Source organism: Ambystoma mexicanum, chromosome 2p, assembly GCF_040938575.1.
Source record: "Ambystoma mexicanum isolate Mex_15411 chromosome 2p, UKY_AmexF1_1, whole genome shotgun sequence".
NCBI classification, from domain to species: domain Eukaryota; kingdom Metazoa; phylum Chordata; class Amphibia; order Caudata; family Ambystomatidae; genus Ambystoma; species Ambystoma mexicanum.
In genome coordinates this window covers 1,212,879,276-1,212,900,354 of record NC_090923.1, presented here as the reverse complement: position 1 = coordinate 1,212,900,354, position 21,079 = coordinate 1,212,879,276, and positions in this window count along the sequence as shown.

Genomic DNA, 21,079 nt, shown 5'->3' with positions numbered 1-21,079 from the left:
AACATTTTATCTTTCATATCCTATTTGACCTCTACAGGCATCAGGGTTCAGTCTTGCAAGTCATAGATATTTGCAATTGGAGCATTGGCTCCCCAGTCAATCCCATTATGAAAATAAATGTAGAGGGTCTGCTATGGCTACATCCACCAATCAATCAGCCTCATTCATCATAGGACCTTAATGTAGTCCTTGCAGCTTTGGCTCGTAAACCATTCAAGTCAATGGCGACAGCAGACATTAAGCTGTTTACTTGGAAAACAGCTTATTTAATGACAGTCATATCTGCTCAGAGGATTAGCGATATTCAGGCCCTTTGAGCCTCAGAACCTTACACTGCATTTCAGGAGGGAGGACAGGGTCCTTAGGTCTCATCCTTCCTTCTTGCCCAAAGTTGTCTCTTCTTTCCACTTAAATCAAGAAATAGTTCTTCCTACTTTATTTCTCTCTGTGCAAACTGATGTTGAAAAAACATTACACTCTTTAGTTGTGAGATATTCCCATAAATTTTACTTGACTCAGTCTGGAGAATTTGAGGAGTTAGACAATCTATTTGTGATGTTTCGGTAGTCAACAACCTAGGAGCTCAAGCTTCAAAAGCGACTATAGTACACTGAATTGTATTCTGCATTGTAGAAGCATACAAACTCCAAAAGAAAATGGTGCCAAAGTTCCTGCATGCGGTCAGAGATAAAGCTACAGCCATTGCTTTCCAAATGTCCCCAGGGACATTATCATCAAGCACAATACATGGGCTTCTCCGTCAGCTTTTTGCAGACATTATTGTATGGACATGGATACCGGCTCAGACGCAAGATTTCGGACAGGCAATCCTTCAAAATATATATATTTCCCCAATTCCCCACGCCCACTGTCCCCCAATAAACAGGCCTCTAGTTCAGGTGACCCGGCTAGCAGTTCAAAGGACTGACGTGTGTTGCCTGGGGCGGGGTCATTGGGGCTAGCTACGCCCATGCTGCCGCGTCTACCCCACAATACAAACATTGTTTAAAACATTGTTTAAAAGGAAAGAGTTCTTCTATGCTATGCTAAAAGAGCTCCGGTCCCCTCCCAAGGACAGGAACCCATAAGTATGGAGGTAAGGGGAATATGGACTAGGAGTGCAGAAGTCACTATGGTGAGTAACATTTTCTTATTCTCTGAATCAGAACCTTTGAAGCACTTCAAAAAGAAAATCCCACTTCCCAGAGTCAAGTGTTTTTTGGCACCAGTCTTGCTGATACCACATTAAGATATGGTTTATTCTGAATCTTCTGGCCAATAATGTTGACAGGTGTTTGCCAATTAAGTTGGGTGTTATCACAGGGGACAAATCCAGATTATTTTTTTCCCTCCCCGGCTCTCTTTCGTTCTCCCTTCTCTTCTCTGTGTTCCTTTGCCCCTCCATCCCATTTTGTGACGTGTGTGCCTACGTTCTCTGTCCTCCTGTCAAAAGCGTTCCAGTGAAACATTGATTGCAAGGAGAGACTGTTGAACTAATCCCCTTGAGAGTTTTGGATATTGGGATGAGTATGATAGTGTTCGACGCTATACTAAAATACATTTTACACAGTATGACTGTCACAAATGGGCTTAATAATCTCAAGTGTCCAGTAGATGGCTGAAGGGTTTTTATTAATAGCAATTTGAAATTGATGTTCTCTAACTTCTAGAAACTGTAGGTGCACTTGGCTAAGGGGTGTGTCTGTCTGGTTCCTCAACCTACCATGGGCTTGGTGCACCCGAAATGAGGCTTCCTAGATCCTAAGGTTAGTGTGGATTCTATAGCTTGGTAACCCCTACTTTCTAGACTTGCCTCTATGCATTGAGAGGGCATAAGCACCAAGACCTTATGGAAGTCCCTCCGTGCAGGATTTCCTCAGGGAATCCTATTCTAATAGTCCCACAAGAATGGGCTCAGTAATGCTCTCAATAGTACCTGTATATTTTCGGACACTCGTTCTCTCTCTTCCTCACATTCTCTTTCATTCCTTTTCCTGGTCCAATGACTCCCTACTCACTACCCTCTTGTCTTCTCCTACTCCATCTCTTGCCTCTTCCTTCTACCCCCAGCATCTTCTCTCTCTTACCCTACTCCCTCTGGTATTCTCACTTCCTCATCTCTCTAATACTCTTTCTCATCCCTCTTGTCTCTCTTTCTCGCTCTCCTCCCACTTCTCTCCTCTTCTGTCCATCCAGTGTTCTCACATGCTCTCCCTTTTCTATCTCTGCCACTTCCCTCAGCAACTACTTCCCCCTACGCCCAACCTACCCCTCTACAACTGGTTCCCCTCTCCCTCCTCTCACTCACACTCTCTCTGTCTCTCACCCTCTACTTTCCCCTTCGCCCACTATACTCTCACACTACACTATCTCCATCCACTTTCTATTCTCTCACATTACCCCTCCATGCCCTCCTCTAATACCACTCACTCTCACGTACACGCTCGCACCCACAACAACACTCTTTCCACTTGGTACGACTCCATCACACACATAACCCACTTGCACCTTCATCCAACTCCTCAACATAATCTTCAGCACTCAGCTCCACCTTCCATCCTTTGCCTGGTCTCGCGGTCCACCTCCACAACTTCTGACTTCACTCAAAAAACATTCACTTTCTCTTATTTCTCTGGCTCTTTTATACACACGAATCCTTATTCTGTCCTTCCTCCGTCCTACATTGGTTCCATTTTCTAGCTGACACTATGGGCCAATCTATGTCTCATCTAATACACAGTGGTTGGTCTGTAAATTGGAAGTCTTGGCAACCCCCTTTCAGCCTCACCCCTTTCATCATGCAGCATTCAAAGCAGTCTCTGTTTGCCATGACCGATGTTCGCTTGGTGTGATGTTTTCTTGGCGTTGTGGTAAATTATATTGTTTTGGTCGTTTCTAGAGAGCTACTGGCGCTGCAGTTTCAGGATCGGTCTCTATGCCATTGGCTCAGTTCCGCAGTCCTCTGGGTTTCTCTAATGCCGCATTGCATGGCCTGCTCGATCTCTCTTCTGCCTTCAACATGGTCAACCATAACATCCCTGCTCAACCGTCTCCGTGACAACCTGGGCATCACTGATCAGGCTGTGGCCTGGCTGACATCTTTCCTCTCTGATCAACCCTCCCAGGTCCAACTTGGGTCCTTCCTTTCCTCTATCTCCCTCTCTACCTGCGTTGTTCCACAGGGGTCCAACCTTTCACACTGGCTCTTTAACCAATACCTGGCAACTTTTGCCCACCGCATTGCCAGTTTCTGCTCAAATTTCCAGTGCTATGCTAATGACACTCAACTCATTTTCAGGCTTCCCTCGGCCACCTCTTCTCCTTCTCTCATCTCCAACTGCCTATCTGCCATTCACGATTGGTGTGTCGCCAACGATCTCTGCCTGAATACCAGCAAAACTGAAATCCTCCTCATCGGCACACCTTCAACCTCCTTTCCTGTCACTCTTAGGCCGGCCTCCCCTGGCCCTCCTCCGATCCCCACTGGCGAGGCAAAGATCCTTGGGGTAATCTTGGACTCCACGCTTTCCTTCTCTGCACACATTTCTGATGTCTCACTCAAAAAAGTCAAACTTCCTACTGCACCTCCTCAGAGGTATTCTGCCTTTCCTCTCCTTCCCCCAGAAGCTCACTGTCTCTCGAGCCCAGGTTCTCTCAAGGTTGGAATATTGCAATAGCCTATTTCTCCATCTACCTGCCTCTACTCTCTGCCCTTTGCAACCTATCCAGAACAGGACTGTGAGACTTGTCCTTGGCCTCAAGCCGTGGGATCGTATCTTTCCAACCCTGAAATCTCTTCACTTGCTCCCAGTGGCTGCAAGGATTACATTCAGGACCTTTTGTATTGTCCACAAGGCTTTCAGGGGCCTGGGTCCAAAATATCTTCAGCTGTCTCTCCGTAAATACCTTCCCACCCGAGCCCTTCGCTCCTCCACCTCTAACTCCCTCAGGGTCCGTTGTTTTTCTAAGAAACGAGCTGGGGGTAGTTCTCTGTCTTCGGCTGGGGCCTCCCTCTGGAACAGCCTCCCTGCCACTCTGGAACTTGAGGAGAACCACCTCTATTTCCGGAAGCACCTCAAGACCTTCCTCTTTGCTTCTGCCTTCTCGCCTCCTCTCCCCTGTTGATCTGTTCTGTCTCGGCATCGTGCACCTGGTCTCCCTCTCTCTTTAGGGCCCAGGTACCTGCTCACTCTGCCACCCACCTGTACTGCCTCCGGGCAATCCCTTGCACTGGGGTCTGTATCTGTCACCCTACAGTCCCCCCCTTTTTCATTCTCTGCCCTTATTCAGACACAACCTGTCTGTTGCCTTATTCCTAGATCTTGCAACTTGCTTGGCTGCACTACCTACTATTTTATTTAATTATTTTTATTTTTGCTCAGCACTTTCCACCTCTTCCTCCCTCCCTTGCACTTACCCCTCTCCGTCTCCCATGCACTTGCACGTTCTCAATGTCACTGGGCCTAGTAAGATCGTTGTTTTTGTTCTCCCTTTTTCCCCTCCCTTGCCTTGTCATGCTCTGAAACACTTGTGTATGAGCGCGATACAAATAAAATATCATGATTGTTCCTGCAGTCCTGAGATTAAAACAGAACTCTGGCCAGCTTGAAGTGTGCAAGGCATTGGGTGACAACCAGCGGTACCAAGATCAGTCATCAGGGCAAGGAGATTAAAGGACTGGGCCTTCCCAACTCACTCACCCTGACTCTGGGGAAGTACTGGCTCTGGCATACACACTGGTTGGCCACCTAACCCGGTTTGGAAGGGGGTTCCTCTTCCCCCCTGGAAGGGGCAAGTCACTGACCCTATCACATACTTCCCCTCACATCACATGGAAGACCTAATAAAGACTATCTAAAAAAAAGACTGTTCACAGTGTCAGGGAAGGAATGCATTTTGAAATTCCCATTGTAACATTAGCTAACATTGTATTTTCTTAGTGTAGCAATGAGACTGGCCTTTAGGAGCTACCATTACATTTGGGTTTGTTGGGTTCATTATCACAAGTAACATGCAGTTTTGCAAGGATATCTTCGGGTATCCACAGAGCTAATAGGTCGCTCCCTTGGTCCTGTACTGTAAGTACTTGGGCTGGATTCTCTATGTAATCTTTCTAGTGTGATGGAGCAATGTATGGACTCTGCTTGATTCCTGTGTTGTTTATCTTACTGGAATCTGTCTTCACTGTGACTCTGGTTATCGTGAAGAAAACAGGAACGGTTCCTCTATGTTTGTAGTTTCGAACAGGGGGCACTTAATGGTTACACTGCTAGTGCCGCGTTTCTGTCGACTGTAGTGAGCAGTAGTGTAAGGACCAAGGGAACAACCTATTAGCTCTGTGGATACCCAAAGATATCCTCGCAAAACTGCATGTTTTGGATACTGTATAGAGAATATTTCAAACTCAATGCACTTGTCCAGAAGAAAGCGGCTAAAGACTGAATCCCGCTGAAACCGGTTGACTCATTCTGAAGTAGCTCTGGACTGATAACCCAGGCCCCGATACCCTTTATATGAAAATGAAATGGCTCGTCTAAAGAATAATATCTCAGCGATTTACAACTAAACAACTAATTGTTGAATAGGAAATCAGCTTTTTAAGTTATTTTAATTTTTTGTCTGATCATTTCAGGTTTAATTATTTTTCTTTCATAAGACATAAATATTGGAGGCGGTAATATTAAAAACCCACACCGATCCCCACTAGGTATGCATCTACACTGTAGAATTTAGGAAAGTAATGAGAGAGGAAAGGGTCAGGACCTCTACATCCCATTTGTAGTGGCACACCAGCACTGACTAGGGCTGGTTTAGACTAAAATTATTTTGTACGAGATACCTGACACAGGGCCATTTAACTATCGCTAAGGCACCAGCTGCAGAAATAACTTTTTATTAATCATCCTTCTGTCATTTATGTGTTCAAAAACTTGGGTGTAGACAGGAGGCGACCACCTTCTGACTCCCATTTGTTGTTACTTAAGCTCAAAAGTAGTCAAAGTGGTAAAGGAGAGAGAACAGAAGCAAACCCTGGGACTGGAATGGGTAGAGGAATGAGTATGAGGCCAGGCATCGAGGCGGTGCAGGTGACGCAGGTGGATAGAGAGGAGGAGCAAAGGGAATAGATTGAGACCCCATTGGTGTAAATATGTGGCAGTGTGTTGAGGAGGGACAGAGATCCGGTTGGTGGGCCAGCATGCAAGGGCCCTGGGAAAGGGAGGTGGTGAGAAGCATGGGAGAAATCCAGAGGACGTTCAGGGCAGGCTTCCCTTCTAGATACGACTCGGGGCATTTTTGAGGCACCTGCTCTGACCCAACGTTTTGGTATGAACCCAGCCAGCAAGCTTCACTCCAGGGGTAAGGAGGTTGGAGAAGGAGTACCCACCATACTCAAGCCACCGAAAGATATTGCCAAGAAAGCAGGAAGATGAAGAAAGAGAATACTAATGACTGGCAGAGGCCCGACATGATACCACAAAGGAGACAGGAGAGACACTCTAATTTAAATGTTCTTCTTTTCATGTTTGTTTTCTAGCTGAAACCAAACATCCTGTGTCCTACCTTTCTGTGTGATTGTCGTTTATAATGGATTGCCTTTATACGTCATGGTCTTCTAGCCTAGGGTGTACTATTTCCCTCTAGAGATGGCCTGACTTCCTCTGCCCCAGATCTCCCGCGGAGATCCTTCTCCCCCCTTGGCCTCTGTGCGCATACCTGGACCAGCCCAGTTAGTCCTCCCACATCTGGATCTGTCCCCTATATTCCCATTGGCAGCCTGATCACTCCTCCTATGCGGGCGTGCCTTCCTTTACGCTAGAGGCGTCATCTTGCACGTGATTGAAGTGCCCCTGGAGCAGCCTTCTACGTTATCTCGTCTGTGTCGTTTGAAGTCTGTAGATCTCCCGGCAGCCACCCTGAGCAGTGGCTAAATGAGGAGAGTACATGAAAGCGAACTGCAGGGCGAGCAACCTACACACGACAGGAAAGTAAGGCTCACGATGCAGCTCCCATCTCAAAGATATGGCGTGCTAGTCTGGGCATGCGCCTTCCACACGACCCACGGTAAACCAAAGAACTCAAAAGGAGTGAGAGGACCCTGAACATGTTAGGTCATCTGTGGCCTTTAGCAATGTAAATACGTAACTTCTTAGTTATAACGCGCTTAATACAAAGAGGTTTTATTAAGCGGACGGGGGGAGCGAACCCCGCGTTGCTCCGTGCAGTTTTGCTGTCAAGACGAGTGCGTTGCCGCCGAGCTATTCTACACAATTTGTATTGTGTGTACTTCCCATTATTTGACTCCTCTTTCATTCAATGAAATGTTGAAGGTTTGTGGCGTGTTTCCTTGATTTCAGTGTTTCTGTTTTTTAAATGCTGGTGGTACATGTCAATGATTTTCAAACATATTTAGACTCTGTGTTAATCATTGTTTTCCTATTTTCCCCCTTAAAACGGTGTTTTTCCATGTTACAAAAATGTTGCTTCTGTTGCTGGATGCATAGCCGCCAGATCCCGGCACATTAAGCGTCCAAGGCACCACATGACACCCCCCCGCATCGCTTCTCTCTGAGCTTTCCTGGACGAAGACACTCTGGGGACATTATGACAATGGCATCTGGAAACACAGCCTATTATGTGAGTGACTAATATGTTATGTTAATATGTTATGCTAATAGGCTTTTACACTGAGCCAAATCACCGCCGTAGTAGTTTCAGAGCACACTACCCAATACATTATCTATACAGCAGTTGTCTGCAGACAGAATAATAAAGCTTCTGTTTTGGAATCATGCCATACACCCCGACATATGCTTCTCTTCTACACTTTGAAGTTACCTTTAGGCTGATAACTGGGTTTTTTACTTTGAATTCTTAAACATGCATTCCTGGATGTATAACAGAGAATTGCAAAACTAGAAGTCCCACAATTCAAAGAAAATCCCAGGACTAGATAAGCATCCCTGGAATAACACAGGGGCATTATGGCAGGTGATACTTTTCACTTTTGTTGAAGTGCCAATGAGCCCTCCCGAATGCTAATAATTCAGTGTGCAAAGAGCACAGTACAGAAACGGGTCACTGTCCACTGAGGGAACTTTCTTCTCTATAATCAATACAACCGGCATCATAACAAACCATACACAATCACACCTCAATATCACATGATGACGGATACCAATCGAAAACGCACCAACGCCTATGTGACCAGTCTCTCCGAACTGAAGCTGTCAACGGCACATCAAGCCTCGCTTGCTCGTCTCCCTCTCAACCCACTAACAGACCTGCATCCCTCCTTCCATTGCAGATCCGCCAGAGCGCCAAGAGACCACGCAAGTGGGATAGTGCGCGGTTCAGGACCCATCAACATTAACATAATACGTAGAATCTAACACTTTTACTTCAGTAGGGGCTGCCAACAAGTTGGATGGAGATCCACCAGAGCCTTGGATCAATGTAAGCAAATACCATGGGCCATATCGATCAATCGATGTGGACAACTGTTGCACACTGCCCAATCCTATCTACTTTCGCACGGAACTCCGTAACCAGCACATCTAATGATGCCACCCACAGGTAGCCGCATACTCATTCCTACCATTATGCTCACCCTCCAATTTACACCAACCAACAATAGAACACAGCTACACCCCCCAATCAATTCGGCCTAGCTGCACACATACCTACATCGCTCATATAACACCTCAACAACCTGGTATAATGCAGATATACCCCACAAACAAAATCGGCCTAGAAGCACACATAATCTCTTGCTCATGCACCACGGCAGCCAGAATGCAGACTCAGAGACCACCCTCCATGCTACGCACTAAATACTGATCTATCACATCCACCACACTACACTTTGCACTAGAACGCAACCAACACGCGCAATCTGCACCGGCTGCACACATACCAAGTACACCCAAGCACTATATGCTACATTACTCTCTCAGCTGATACAGACCACGGTCCCCGAGGACGTTCAACCCACAGCACTTTCAGATCATACCAATGGTACATAAGGTGCTATGCAAATGCACTATAACATAACATAAACAGGTAATCATCACTTCCTTTAAATAATATTCAGGCATTTATCGACTCCTTTCAATTATATGAACATATTTAATGGGACATTATCATCAACGTCCAAGCAATGTCCACCTATTCTTAACAGAATATTTCATTATAACCGAGTTGCAAACAGAATTTTACTTAGTGATGACATGCAAGGTCTTTTATGCTGTCTGGTGCGTTTCGAGCTCAAACGACTCTTCTTCAGAGAATGTCACCTACATTGGAATACAGACAAAATGTACACATTATTTTCACTTGCTGTACATTCCTAGCACTCCAGCTCATGAAGGCAGATTAACTCTCAACCAGTAACAATAAATATCATAAATCATGAAGAGTAAGGTTTAAATATACAAATAAAAGAAATGCCTACCACCGCAGGTGTAATAGTGCAACTATACTATCAAACCAGCCAACCATAGCAAAGTGTACTCAGAAAGTATGCTATAGCTCCTATGTGCTCACCGTGAAGAACAGTCAATAATCCCAATATTTCTATTCTTCTGGACATAAATCCTCCGGGTGTACACCTCATGGTGTGTTATATATTACCTCCTTACGCGCACTACGGGGCGACAAATAGTGTGTGTTGCGTCTGTAAAACTATAGAAATGAAAAATCTGTAGTTCTCTTATCCCTTGTGCCACAATCTACCAAAATACATTTGTATTCTTATTTTTTATTTAGCACAAAGTACTTAGTACTCTATGTTCGTTACTAGCTCATTGAGGCCATACAAATGGGGAAAGGGCAGGGACGTCATTTAGGGGTTGCTGTAGGTCGCAACTGCGACTTCTGAGGTCTCCCTTGCGACCTCTGTGGTCTCCCTTGCGACCTCTAAAAAAAGAAAACCCCATTTTTGTTTTTTTTTTTTACACATTTTTTTTTTGTAGTGCAAGCTCATGGCCTGTGCCCAGCACCATGTGGCTTTTTACTTCTGGAGTGGCTGGCTTTCTTCTTCAGGCCCCTTAAAAAAAAGAAGAACAGGGGTGCCACGAGTCTAAGACTTTCAGCACTGATCCTAAATAAGAAAGAATAGAAATACCAAATAATGTGTCTTTCTGGAATTCTATACAATAATTGCTAGACTCATTCAAGGTTTATTTCAGGCACACTTCAGGGGGTGAGACACTGATTTAGTCTTTTCTTAAACGCCTCAACTCAGGCTGTCATCCTTCTGAGGTCGATAAATGAGTACCAACACAGGTTGGGTGGTATTGGGTGTATATTCTTTCTATATAAAGTGCTTAAGCGTAAGTGCTATTTAATAACACATCATTACCATTTGGTCATGGACGTCTGCTTGCATTCACAGTAGTGTGGTAATATTGGCCCACACACACTGATCTTAACGATACATATGGCGATCCATTGTTGTATGAAATGTACGTCACATTATAGTGATATTGTAAGCATATTTTTCTTAGTGTACAATGCTATGTGATGCCACTTCCTGTTTTGTCAACGGGTGAAAAGTCGTGTTTCATCGCTTCCCGCGATATCACTTCTTGTGATGTCATCAGGGGTCAAGTGTCGTGTGATGGCACTTCCGCTACCCCTGGCATTTTGGTGAAATGACATCCCTGGGAAAGGGCGCTATATAAATGAACAATACAATGCAATATCGTAACAGCAGATACTCAACTATTACTGCTATCGTACGTGTGATCTTGGAAAGAATCCATCGTCTTTTCAAATGATACTCTGCCATCATTAAGCGCTCTCTATTGCCAAATATATATATTTAAAAAAAACTTGCAGTGTAATACCAAATCCAAAGGAAACACACTTCCTATAATAAACCCCACTGATTATGTAAACAATAAACACTTCATTGGAATATAGCTCACACTACAAGAGCTAATCGCTCTTCTGATACATTTACGGCCAAGGACCAACGGCTCGGTTTTATATGGAATATTCTGTTAAGAATATGTGGAGAATTGTTGAAAGAACGATTTAATGCTACTCAACATTGCTTGGAGGTTGATCATAATGTTCCATAAAATGTTCATTTTATGTAAAGGAAGCAATGATTACCTATTTATTATTTAAAGGAAGTGATGATTACCTGTTTATGACGAAAATAGGTTTGGGTAGTGTGCAGTAATTGTCCACATCCAATGACCAATGTGGCCCACCCATAGTACTTTCAGAGAGCATTGTACACTCCATGCCTAGCGGCCGGCCTTTTCACATTGGCGGCAGAGATCTAAAGATCTACAAATGATACTGAGAGCTTGGGCCATTTCTCGCTGAGTCCTAAGATCCACAGGGTGTTTTGCATTGGCTGCGGTGTGGGAAAGGTGGCACCACCACACCCCATCAGCCAGATTGCATGCTTGGGGCCTCATTTGGAGTTTGGTGGTGATTCTGCAGTGAATCCGCCCGACTGCCACCAAACTCTATGACTGTCACAGCCACTTGGTCCTGTGGAGCTACCATAGGATTACAAGTGGTGGTAATGCTGTGTAATTCCCCGTTCTCGAAGTCCATAGGATTCCATTAGGATGTCTTGGTGGATTTAACGCCGGGGGAATTACTGTGCAGTAAGTCTGCCGATTTTGGAGGTAAAGTGTAGGATCTATGTCCAGCAACAAGCTGGGAGGGAATCTGCCACTTTATCCCCGAAAATAGTCGGATGTACCGCATGGTACTGCCGCCTGCAGTAAATCACCAACACCTATAATTTAGCGGTGTGAAAAAACCAGTGGGAATTCTGTCACTGCCAAAAAAAGTGGTGGTAACGGAAAACTACCCTCACTTTTTTTCTACACCACCAAACTTGTGATGAGGCCCCGTGGAACGAAATGGGAACCCATTAGGAAGAGGCAAACATGGGCACCCCCTCCATTTGAGGTTTTCAGAAATGTGGATGGTCCAATTCCTAAGGGTGAGGGCAAGTGGGCAATTATCGGCCAGGGTTCAGAGGGCAACTTAAAAATGTGCTCTGATTGATCACCAAGTTCCCCTTAGCAGTTCCCATGAACGTTGGCTTAAGGTGTCTGTAAATATTCTCAATTGCTAGGTACCACAGAAGATTCCAGGGAACCTTTACATGCTCAGCCCAACTTGTTTTTATGTACTGCTCACTACTACTTTTTTCCTGCTTTTTACCTTTCTGATTAAGGAATCTTCCATTTAGCCAACTCGCCTGATTCAGAGGTCCGTTTAAAAATAGAAATGTGTTGTTCCAAGCGGAACAACACATTTCTTAACTGCACCATATTCTGACTGAGAAATAATGTGGTGCAGCGACATGAAAGCCTGGGCTGTTTGCCGAGCCTGATTTACGGCTTCTACCCTGCTCCCCCTCGTCCCCTCCAGCCTACTTCTGCAGGAGTCTCTCATGATACATTCTGGTTTCACCATCACCATCTTGTGGCCAATGCTGGATTTGTCTTTTATGGACTTCATTGATTCACAGTGCGTCACACTTTCTCAACTCTCATGCTGGACTTCCTTTGCATCCTGTACTCATGGTGGCCCTGAATCGTGCTATTCCCATCTTCATCTTGTATCCTGGCTTGCAACATTATGTGTTACTACTGACTTCTGCAATTGTATTTGCTCTCCCCGCTTGCTTCTGCGCTCTTTTTGACTGCTTACTCTCTATTCTCGCCTCCTCACACTTTCTCCCTTTTCCTATCTCCTCCCCTCCTCCCCTTACTTTCTTCTGTGGACTTACTCTATCAGAATTGTCTATGTACCTAGTATGAAAGCAACCTCGTCTGTCTCCTCCTCCCTCCCCTTGATTGTCCCCTCCCCACTCAGGCACCATCTGAAATTTCGTCATGCCGAGTACGATAGTTAATTTCACACCCTTAGTGTTCATGGCCTGTAAGAATGTCATTGTATTTTCCCTTGTTCCCTCCTGTCAAGATCTGTCAATACTTGAGGCTTGCGAAGAGTATGAATACCTCCGTCCCTAAGCAACCAACAGCAAGATTCGAATATACTTGCTGTTCGAGGATTAGGGCCACAGGTGGCAGGAACAGGAACAGCAGATCCTCCGAGTGGCTGCTGTGAAAGAAGGAGCAGGTTAGGTAAGTACAGAGCAGACCTGCGAGCAATAGGTCAGTAAGGTAAGAAAGAAAAGGACTCCTACCAGGATGTGAAATGCAAACCATCTAAACTGGGAGGAGTACTGCCGTGTGGTGGTTCAGGAGTAAAGCCCCGTTCCCTCAGTGAGTTCAGACAGCAGCCGGCAGAATGGACACCAAGATGTCCAGTTACTGAGATGAACACACTGGAAGCACCTGAGCGAGAACGTAGTGCAGAATGCGTGAAATACTTGAATCCAAAGGCTGATGCAGAACGAGAATCCAAATGTTGTCTGCGCCAAAAGGAAAATCCAAATTCAGTCCGTGTTAACAAGTCCAGGATCAACAACAGGATGAGCAGCAAGGCTAAAACGTGGATCCGAAAAGGGTAAGACACAGGAAGTCCAGTAAACGAAGTCCCAGGTCCAGAATAGCAAAAACAGGAGCCGAGGTTACTAAAACGCTAGACGCTGAAAGAAACAGCTGAAAAGCACTGAGTAACGGAAACCCAGCTGTTTTAAGCGTGCCGCTACGGGACCTGGATCACGTGATTCTATGTGCGTGTATCACGTGTCAGGTCCCGTAGTTCCTGGTTTGCTGCAGGACCTGTACCAGGTGATCCTGACATGGGTGTCACGTGTTGTGCTTCATGGGACCCGGAAGAGTCCTATATCTGGGAGAGTGGGAATGGCGTATTATCTAGAAAGCATTGGGGAGTATAAAATAGGACGACTGACGAATGATGTGTCTATTTGTACGGCTGAGTTGGTAGCGATTGCATTGGTGATTGACAGGGTGTGTGAGTTGGGGTATGAGAAAGTGGTGGTGTTCTCAGATTCATTGAGTGGGTTACAGGCGATTGTGGCAGGGGATGGTGATAGGAAGGATGTGATTTTGGACATTAGGATGAAGATTGATCGGTGTGTGCGCGAGGGTATGGATCTGGAGTTGGCGTGGGTTCCCAGTCACAGTGGCATTTTGGGAAATGAGTTGGTGGATCTGGCGGCGGGTGAGGGTATGAGGAGGGGAGCGATTGATGTGAGGTTGCCTTTGAGTGTGGATGAGGTGAAGGCTGTGATAATGAGACGGGTCCTGGAAGAGTGGCAGGAGAGGTGGGTGAATGGGGTGAAGGGCAGGTGGATGTTCGGGGTTCGTGGGAAAGTGTCGGTGAAGGTGGATGCAGGGAGTTCAGAATGGAGGAGGGGGGAGGAGGTGATGCTGAATCGGTTGAGGATAGGTCATGTGGGGCTGAATGACTGTCTATTTCGAATAGGGAAGCGTGAATCAAGGGACTGCACGGTGTGTGGGGTGCCTGAAACAGTGGGACATTTTTTGATTAGGTGTGAAAGACGGAGAGATAATTGATGAGGGTTCGGTTGACTGCGTTGGGTGTGGCTGAGCTGAGTGAGAGGATTATACTGGGAGGTGATGGGGAGGGAGGCAGGAGAATGAATAATGTGATGTTGGATTTTGTGAGGCAGACGGGGAGGTGGGAGGAGTTGTGAGCTTAAATGGAGTCAAATAATAATTAGTGGGTACGGTGCACATCATCCTATAGGATGGGGAAGCGCCTGCGTGGGTCCGCCCACGCTTTCGATAATTAAGAAGAAGAAGAAGAAGACCCGGAAGAGTGAACGACTCCTGAGCCTGGTAGTGGGCGTGTAGATGCTCGGGACGCCACGTCACGTGGTTGCTGACATGCTGAGGATCGGAAGGTCGTGTCACTTGGTAGCCACCGCAGCATGCATGTCCTCAATGAAACGCGGGGCCCACCTTGTCTGCCCAAGTGCTATGGCAAGCACCATCTGTGGTACAAGAACTGACATCCTTGTGAGGTAACGGGACGTTTACTCCTGAATGTAACTCCTGACCTGGTGTTGTGTGAACTTAATCTTGGGGCAGTACCTAGGTTTGATGGGGCATGCATGACACCTCCCTTGCCTTGAAGTGCTTTGAAACACATTATGTATAGGCGCTATATAAATAAACTATCATATCATATCATAACCACGAGGAATGCAGGGCAGCCACATGGAGGGGATTCTCCTCCCAGCAGCACTGGTTAAGCATGTCAACAAAAGGAGTTATAATATGACACCTCTGAGGGGCTGTTAAACTCCACTGCACACGTTCCCCCTTTATAAACATAGCATTTCTTAGACTGCAGCACCACTTTTCTAGTCTAATGAAAATGTAAGAAAAATTTCTTCAATTAGAAAAGTGGCAGTCTTTAAAGAAATTCCCACAATGTCACTGGAGCACATGGTCGCCCCACAACGTGCGATTTAAACAGCTTTTGCTGCCGGCACAACATCTCCCCTCTAATATTTCCACCTTCTTCAGAACGGCGGTGCCAGAAACTGGAGGGGAGAATGTCGGCTTTCCACGCACATTTTATCACGAGCTCAGAATCAGACCCTCAGTCTCACTCATTTTATTGCGTATGGAATGAGAAAAGGCGCAGACATATCTATCATAACCCAAACGTATGGCGTTTGCACCCAGATCTGTGCATATCTGCAGAGAGCTATGGTGTCCCACACGAAAGTGAACCTGGTTGCATGCGATGCTCCCACTTCACTTGCAGTACATGTTTTATATTTTGCTGCAGAGCTGTACTATGAGTATGACGTAGCATAAATGATGAGTATAAACATTCAGAAGCCCTCAAAAGCAAGTCATGCTGACAAATCACTGCCCGCTTTTCTCATCTTGCATCATTAATGAGAAGCAGTAGTGACTGCAATGTTTGCATTCTGCAGCACGAGCTTTCAGTAAGTCTTCAGAAATCGTGCCTACTACTTGAAGTTATTTATTCATAGTATCAATGCAGAACTGCAGGTACCAGAAGGCAATATAAAGTGAGCCTGAAAGCAGGGTCTGTCTGATTATTCCAAACGTGACCTGGGGCAACTTGAGATTGCAGTGTCTGGCCTATGGCCTATTCTACATTCAAGGTACAAAAGTACAGCACAGAAGACACCTGTGTGACACAGTCACCTTTACTAATCATTGTTTGACACAACTGTGCTGCTTGTTGCTGTGCATGATGTGAATACATCTTCAGTGCCACACAAAAGTATTCTTGTGTTTGTGCAAGCAAACATCTTAAAATAGTAAGCTTTTCCAGATTTACTTTGTGATTTAATTTGTATATGTATGTTCTATATTTTGTATATAAAAGCTGTAAGGTTGTAAGTATATTAAGAATACATTAATTAATTAATTAATTTACTCTGAAAGAAGCCAGATTGAAAAGCCAACTAGAGCTTTGAACTATGTTTGTTCCATTGCAGGGCGTATCACTGGGCATTAACATTTAGCAGAATCTGCAATTGGCCAGTTAATAGGGTCACTCCCGCATTCCATTCATCACCGGTTGCTGCTGCTGTAAATAAAGTTACAGTGTCAGAAAACAGCCCAACTGGAGGCAACCTGAGATATGGTAAGCAATTCAAATATCATGATGGAATTGCTTACCATTGTAATGCGCCCTGATACCCGCGGGCTACCGGCGCTATAGAAGTTCACATTACATGGTGGATCGTTCCCATGCAGGGTCCCTACCCTCTAATCGCGCCAATGTTCCCTCTAATTATTTTTCTCTGAGTGTGGAAATGGTTTGCTTTTGTGCAGTCATTATCTTTCATGTGCTCATCTGACTAACAAGGTATGCGACTTTGTGAGCATGCAAAGTTAGTGAGCTATCCTCTCTGACGATAGTGTGTAAGGGAATTTACCCCTCCCAATCTCTGCAGAGGTTTACAAATTAGTATGAAAGGTGCACCTTACAGCACTATTTCTAAAGATATTGTCTATAGTAATCAAATGTTTTATATGCAGTTCTAAGAGTAGTCATAAACCAATCCAAACATTGAATATCTGATGCAGTGTCTAGCACAAGAGTACCACTGTGCAGGGAAAAATAGATGGCATTATAATTGTTCAGTTATAACGCTCTTAATACCAACAGAACCTGTGCTGCGCTGCGTGCGTTGCCCCTGAGCTATCCTTCCTCCCCAAAACAAAGCATTGTATGCGCAATATAAACAATGGGTTTAGTTGTGGTTCTTCATTTGGCGAGCTGCAAACCCTTCCCAGGGGCAATCCACTGGGGAAAAACACTTGTGTGCTACAAAGAACAAATATTGCTTATAACTCATTTTGCTGGGAAAGAATTAAGACATATGTTATTTGTCAGACAGAAGAATCACAACCTAAAAAGGTGTGTCAGAAAATATGCCAATGAGAGGTCATGTGCTACTAGAGCTAAGTATTTCAAGGGACAGAAGAAAATGTCTTTGATCATTTGTATCAGGTGAATAATTGCATCGGAGAGTGACAATCTGAATTCCTGTGCCACTGCTTGCCATCACCATTACATTACCCTCAGAACAGAGCCAGCCAAAGACAACACAAAGGTATACACAGCCCTAGCGATAAGAGGTGCAGCAGCCAGGTCTGTGTCTGTTCCACAAAAACAGGCAACTAATAAGAAAATGAGTCAAAATATGGCCAACAAAAAATAGGAAGAAGATGGACACAGACGCATGCTCCGCCCCCAGCTTCCACTCCCAAAATGCCACTGATATTTTCAGATCAGTGGTACCAGCAGAGCAGATGCATAGGTACGAGCTCCATTAATATTACTGTCTGATCTGAAGAGAAACTTTGAAGGAAATAACAGTTTAATGGAAAGAAGCTTAGATGAAAATGAACTGTTGTACAGTTAAAATAGATTTTGACTTGCCTAAAATGTATCCCCATTGGCAATGCAAATGACTTTGTACCCCCCCCCCCCCACAGAATCATGGAACTCCAAACATAAAACACATGGTGCAAACACGTATCAAAGCCCTGTTTGCAGCCCTGTCATAGAAAGTGAAATGACCGAGTGCATCATCTAACCTGCTGCACTTTTGTACACACAGCTCTACCCGCACCCCAGGATAAACAAATAGAAGCCTCACTGGAGTTCCTTAAGGAGCACCTTTAAAAATAATGGCCTAGCTTTGATGTATAGGTTAGTACCAGCACTAAGGTATAAACAGTGAGTGCCATCTCCTACAATTGTCAGTTAAACAAGATGATGGGGATATCAGATGCTCTAAACTTTGGTGTCATCTTCGACTCCTCTCTCTCCTTCTCTCCTCACATCATGGGCCTTGCAAAGAAGGCCCACTTTCAGCTTCACCTCCTCAGAGGCATTCTCCCTTTCCTCACCTTCCCCCAGAAACTCACAGAGCTATGGTACTCTCCAGAACGGACTACTGCAATAGCCTCTTCCTCAATCTGCCTAACTCTTCCATTCGCTCCCTTCAACTAATCCAGAACTGGACTGCAAGACTTATCCTTGGCCTCAAGCCCAGGAACCGCATCTCTCCAGGCCTAAAATCTCTCAACTGGCTACAGGTTACTGTGAGGATCAAGTTCAAGACCCTCTGCATCATCCACAAGGCTGCCTCCCTGCCCCTTTCAGACTACAGCTGGATCTCCTTAAGTTCTGGAACCTTCTCAAGACCTTCTCAAGACCTTCCTTTTCTCTTCTTCCTTCCCTCTTCCCGTCCCATGCTAATGCCCCCATCTGCCTGGTTCCTTCAGAGTCCACAGGGCACCACCCCCCTCTAATCTAGTCTACCCCTGCACTTGGTCTCCCTGATCCACCCGCCCCACAACATGCACTTGCAGTTTCAGGCCCCTCACCCTGCATTAACCTGGCAGCCCTTCCAGCCCCTTACCTCACACTTAGCTTGTGGACCTTCCTTCCCCTCCAGTCTCTGCTTTCCCCTGGCTCTGTCCACCTGGTCTCCCTTTTTCTCCCAGGCCCTTCCGTCCTGACCAGCACTTCCATTCCTCCACCTGCACTTCTCTGTACTGCACTTGCATGATCTGAATGTCACGAGGACTAGTAGGATCGTTTTGTCCTCCCTGCTCCTCCACCCTCTTGTCTTGTCGCGCCTTGAAACACATTGTCTATAGGCGCATTATAAATACCCAATAAATAAAAAAATTAAAATACTCAGAGTACATGATTCTATTGAAAAGCCCTCCTCTTCTGAACATAGAAAAGCAACAGAAGTTATAGTTTCCTAGACTGTTAGCAGAGGTTTTGACATTTAGCTCTAACAAGCAGCACATTACCTTCATTGTACTGTACTAACAAAACATCTGACTTGGTTTTTTGAGAGTGCCTCATTTTTGTTTCACCTTTCCCATGTTCCCATACCTCCCATGTCTCCCAGGCTCCTGTGCTCCAATACTATATAATAGGGCTCCATGAAACATTAGGTAGACTCCTCTTTTCAGTGTTACAGATAAATACTCTGGGATATTGGCATACCTGTAATACTTTGCACTCAATAACTATAACGCCTCACCATGATATTCTAGTCAGTTTAAGAATTTATCATGAACTTGCATATACACAATATTTTGCACTGCACACGCAAATGTTTGCAACATCCTCTCCCCCTGATAGTGTTGGGAAGGATTATACAACTGCACAGTGAAACCATTCATTTATAAGAGAGAGTTATCCTACCATTCATTAAAGTCTTTGCCCAAAGGCTTGCTGTAAAGGGCGAAGGATTGTAGGTTTTATAAATATCTGTTTTGCTAATACCGTCCATGAGTAGTACCTGGAATAATCCCCTGCCTATCATTCTTTGCAGGCCAAGCAAATGATATTGCAATGTTGCTCTCCCCGTATAGGGTTATGTTAGCACTGATAACGAGGCTGAGCATGAAATGTACCTACCCAAAATTCTTAGAGGGAAAATAATTAGGTTTGTAAAGTCACCATTGCATAGTGGGGGTAATGTTAACAGGGCTGCACTAAAATATTGAAACGAGTTAGTATAATTTAGCTATCTTATCAGAAAAAGCAAATGGCAGGTAACTTCGGTGACTTGTGCCTTATAAATGCTCTTAAAGGTAGAAATGGTCTATGTGCGCTGCTAATTCTATTCTGAGCAGCACCCAGAGGGAAGCTCGGTTAGAGCACATGCACACAGCTTAGAGGTAACGTAGCTCACTACTCCAGGCCTCCCAGGAACAATGGCAGCAAATGCTAGGTAAACACACAGTTGAAATAAAACACTGAGATGAAAGAATTATCTCTGTGTGGAGTGTTTTTGGCCTTTCAGATAAAACCAAAATCCAGAAACCCGAGGTATTTGCCATCTGCTAATTGAAGGGGAGTTTCCTAAACAACATGAGAGTCTTTGTCCACCCCGGGCTGGTATGTAGAAGGCAACCAGGGATGCCTAAGAATGCTCAGGTGGACATGACTCATAAATAGGGGTGAGCAAAATGTTCACTTGCGAAGCGAGTAGTGCGGCATCTGCACTGAATTCCGCTTCCACCCGATCTGTGAAATCAGCATTACTTTTCCACCATCACTGAAATTTCACCAGTTTCGTGCTCTTTTGCACTGTGCATGGTGTTTCGTTGCTATGTTAGTTTCGTGTCATGTGATACGAAACTTCATGTGGTTTTTTTTGATTTGTGATCCGTAAAGCACAGCAGTACGAGAAACTTTGGGCAGGTCTTTTATCAATCCATGCTAGGTTTGTGACACGATAAACTTTATGTGGGTCTTTTTCCAATCTGTACTAGTTTTGTGCAGTGGCATGAGAAACTTTGCACACGTTTGCATGATCCGTGCAAGGGCACAAGAAACATTGCACAGCTTTTTTGTTCAATTTGTGGTAGGTTCGCACAGTGGCACGAGAAACTTTGTGCCGCTGTTTTCAATTCACGCTAGGTTCGCACAGCGGCACAGGAACTTCGCACAGATTTTTTCCCCGATTCATAATAGGTTTGCCCAGTGGCACACAAAACTTTGTGATGTTCTTTTTGATTCGTACTAGGTCCACCCAGCGGCACAAGTAACTTTGTTCTGCTCTTTTCGATTCTTACTATATCCGCAGATATACTATATAGCGATTCATGCTAGG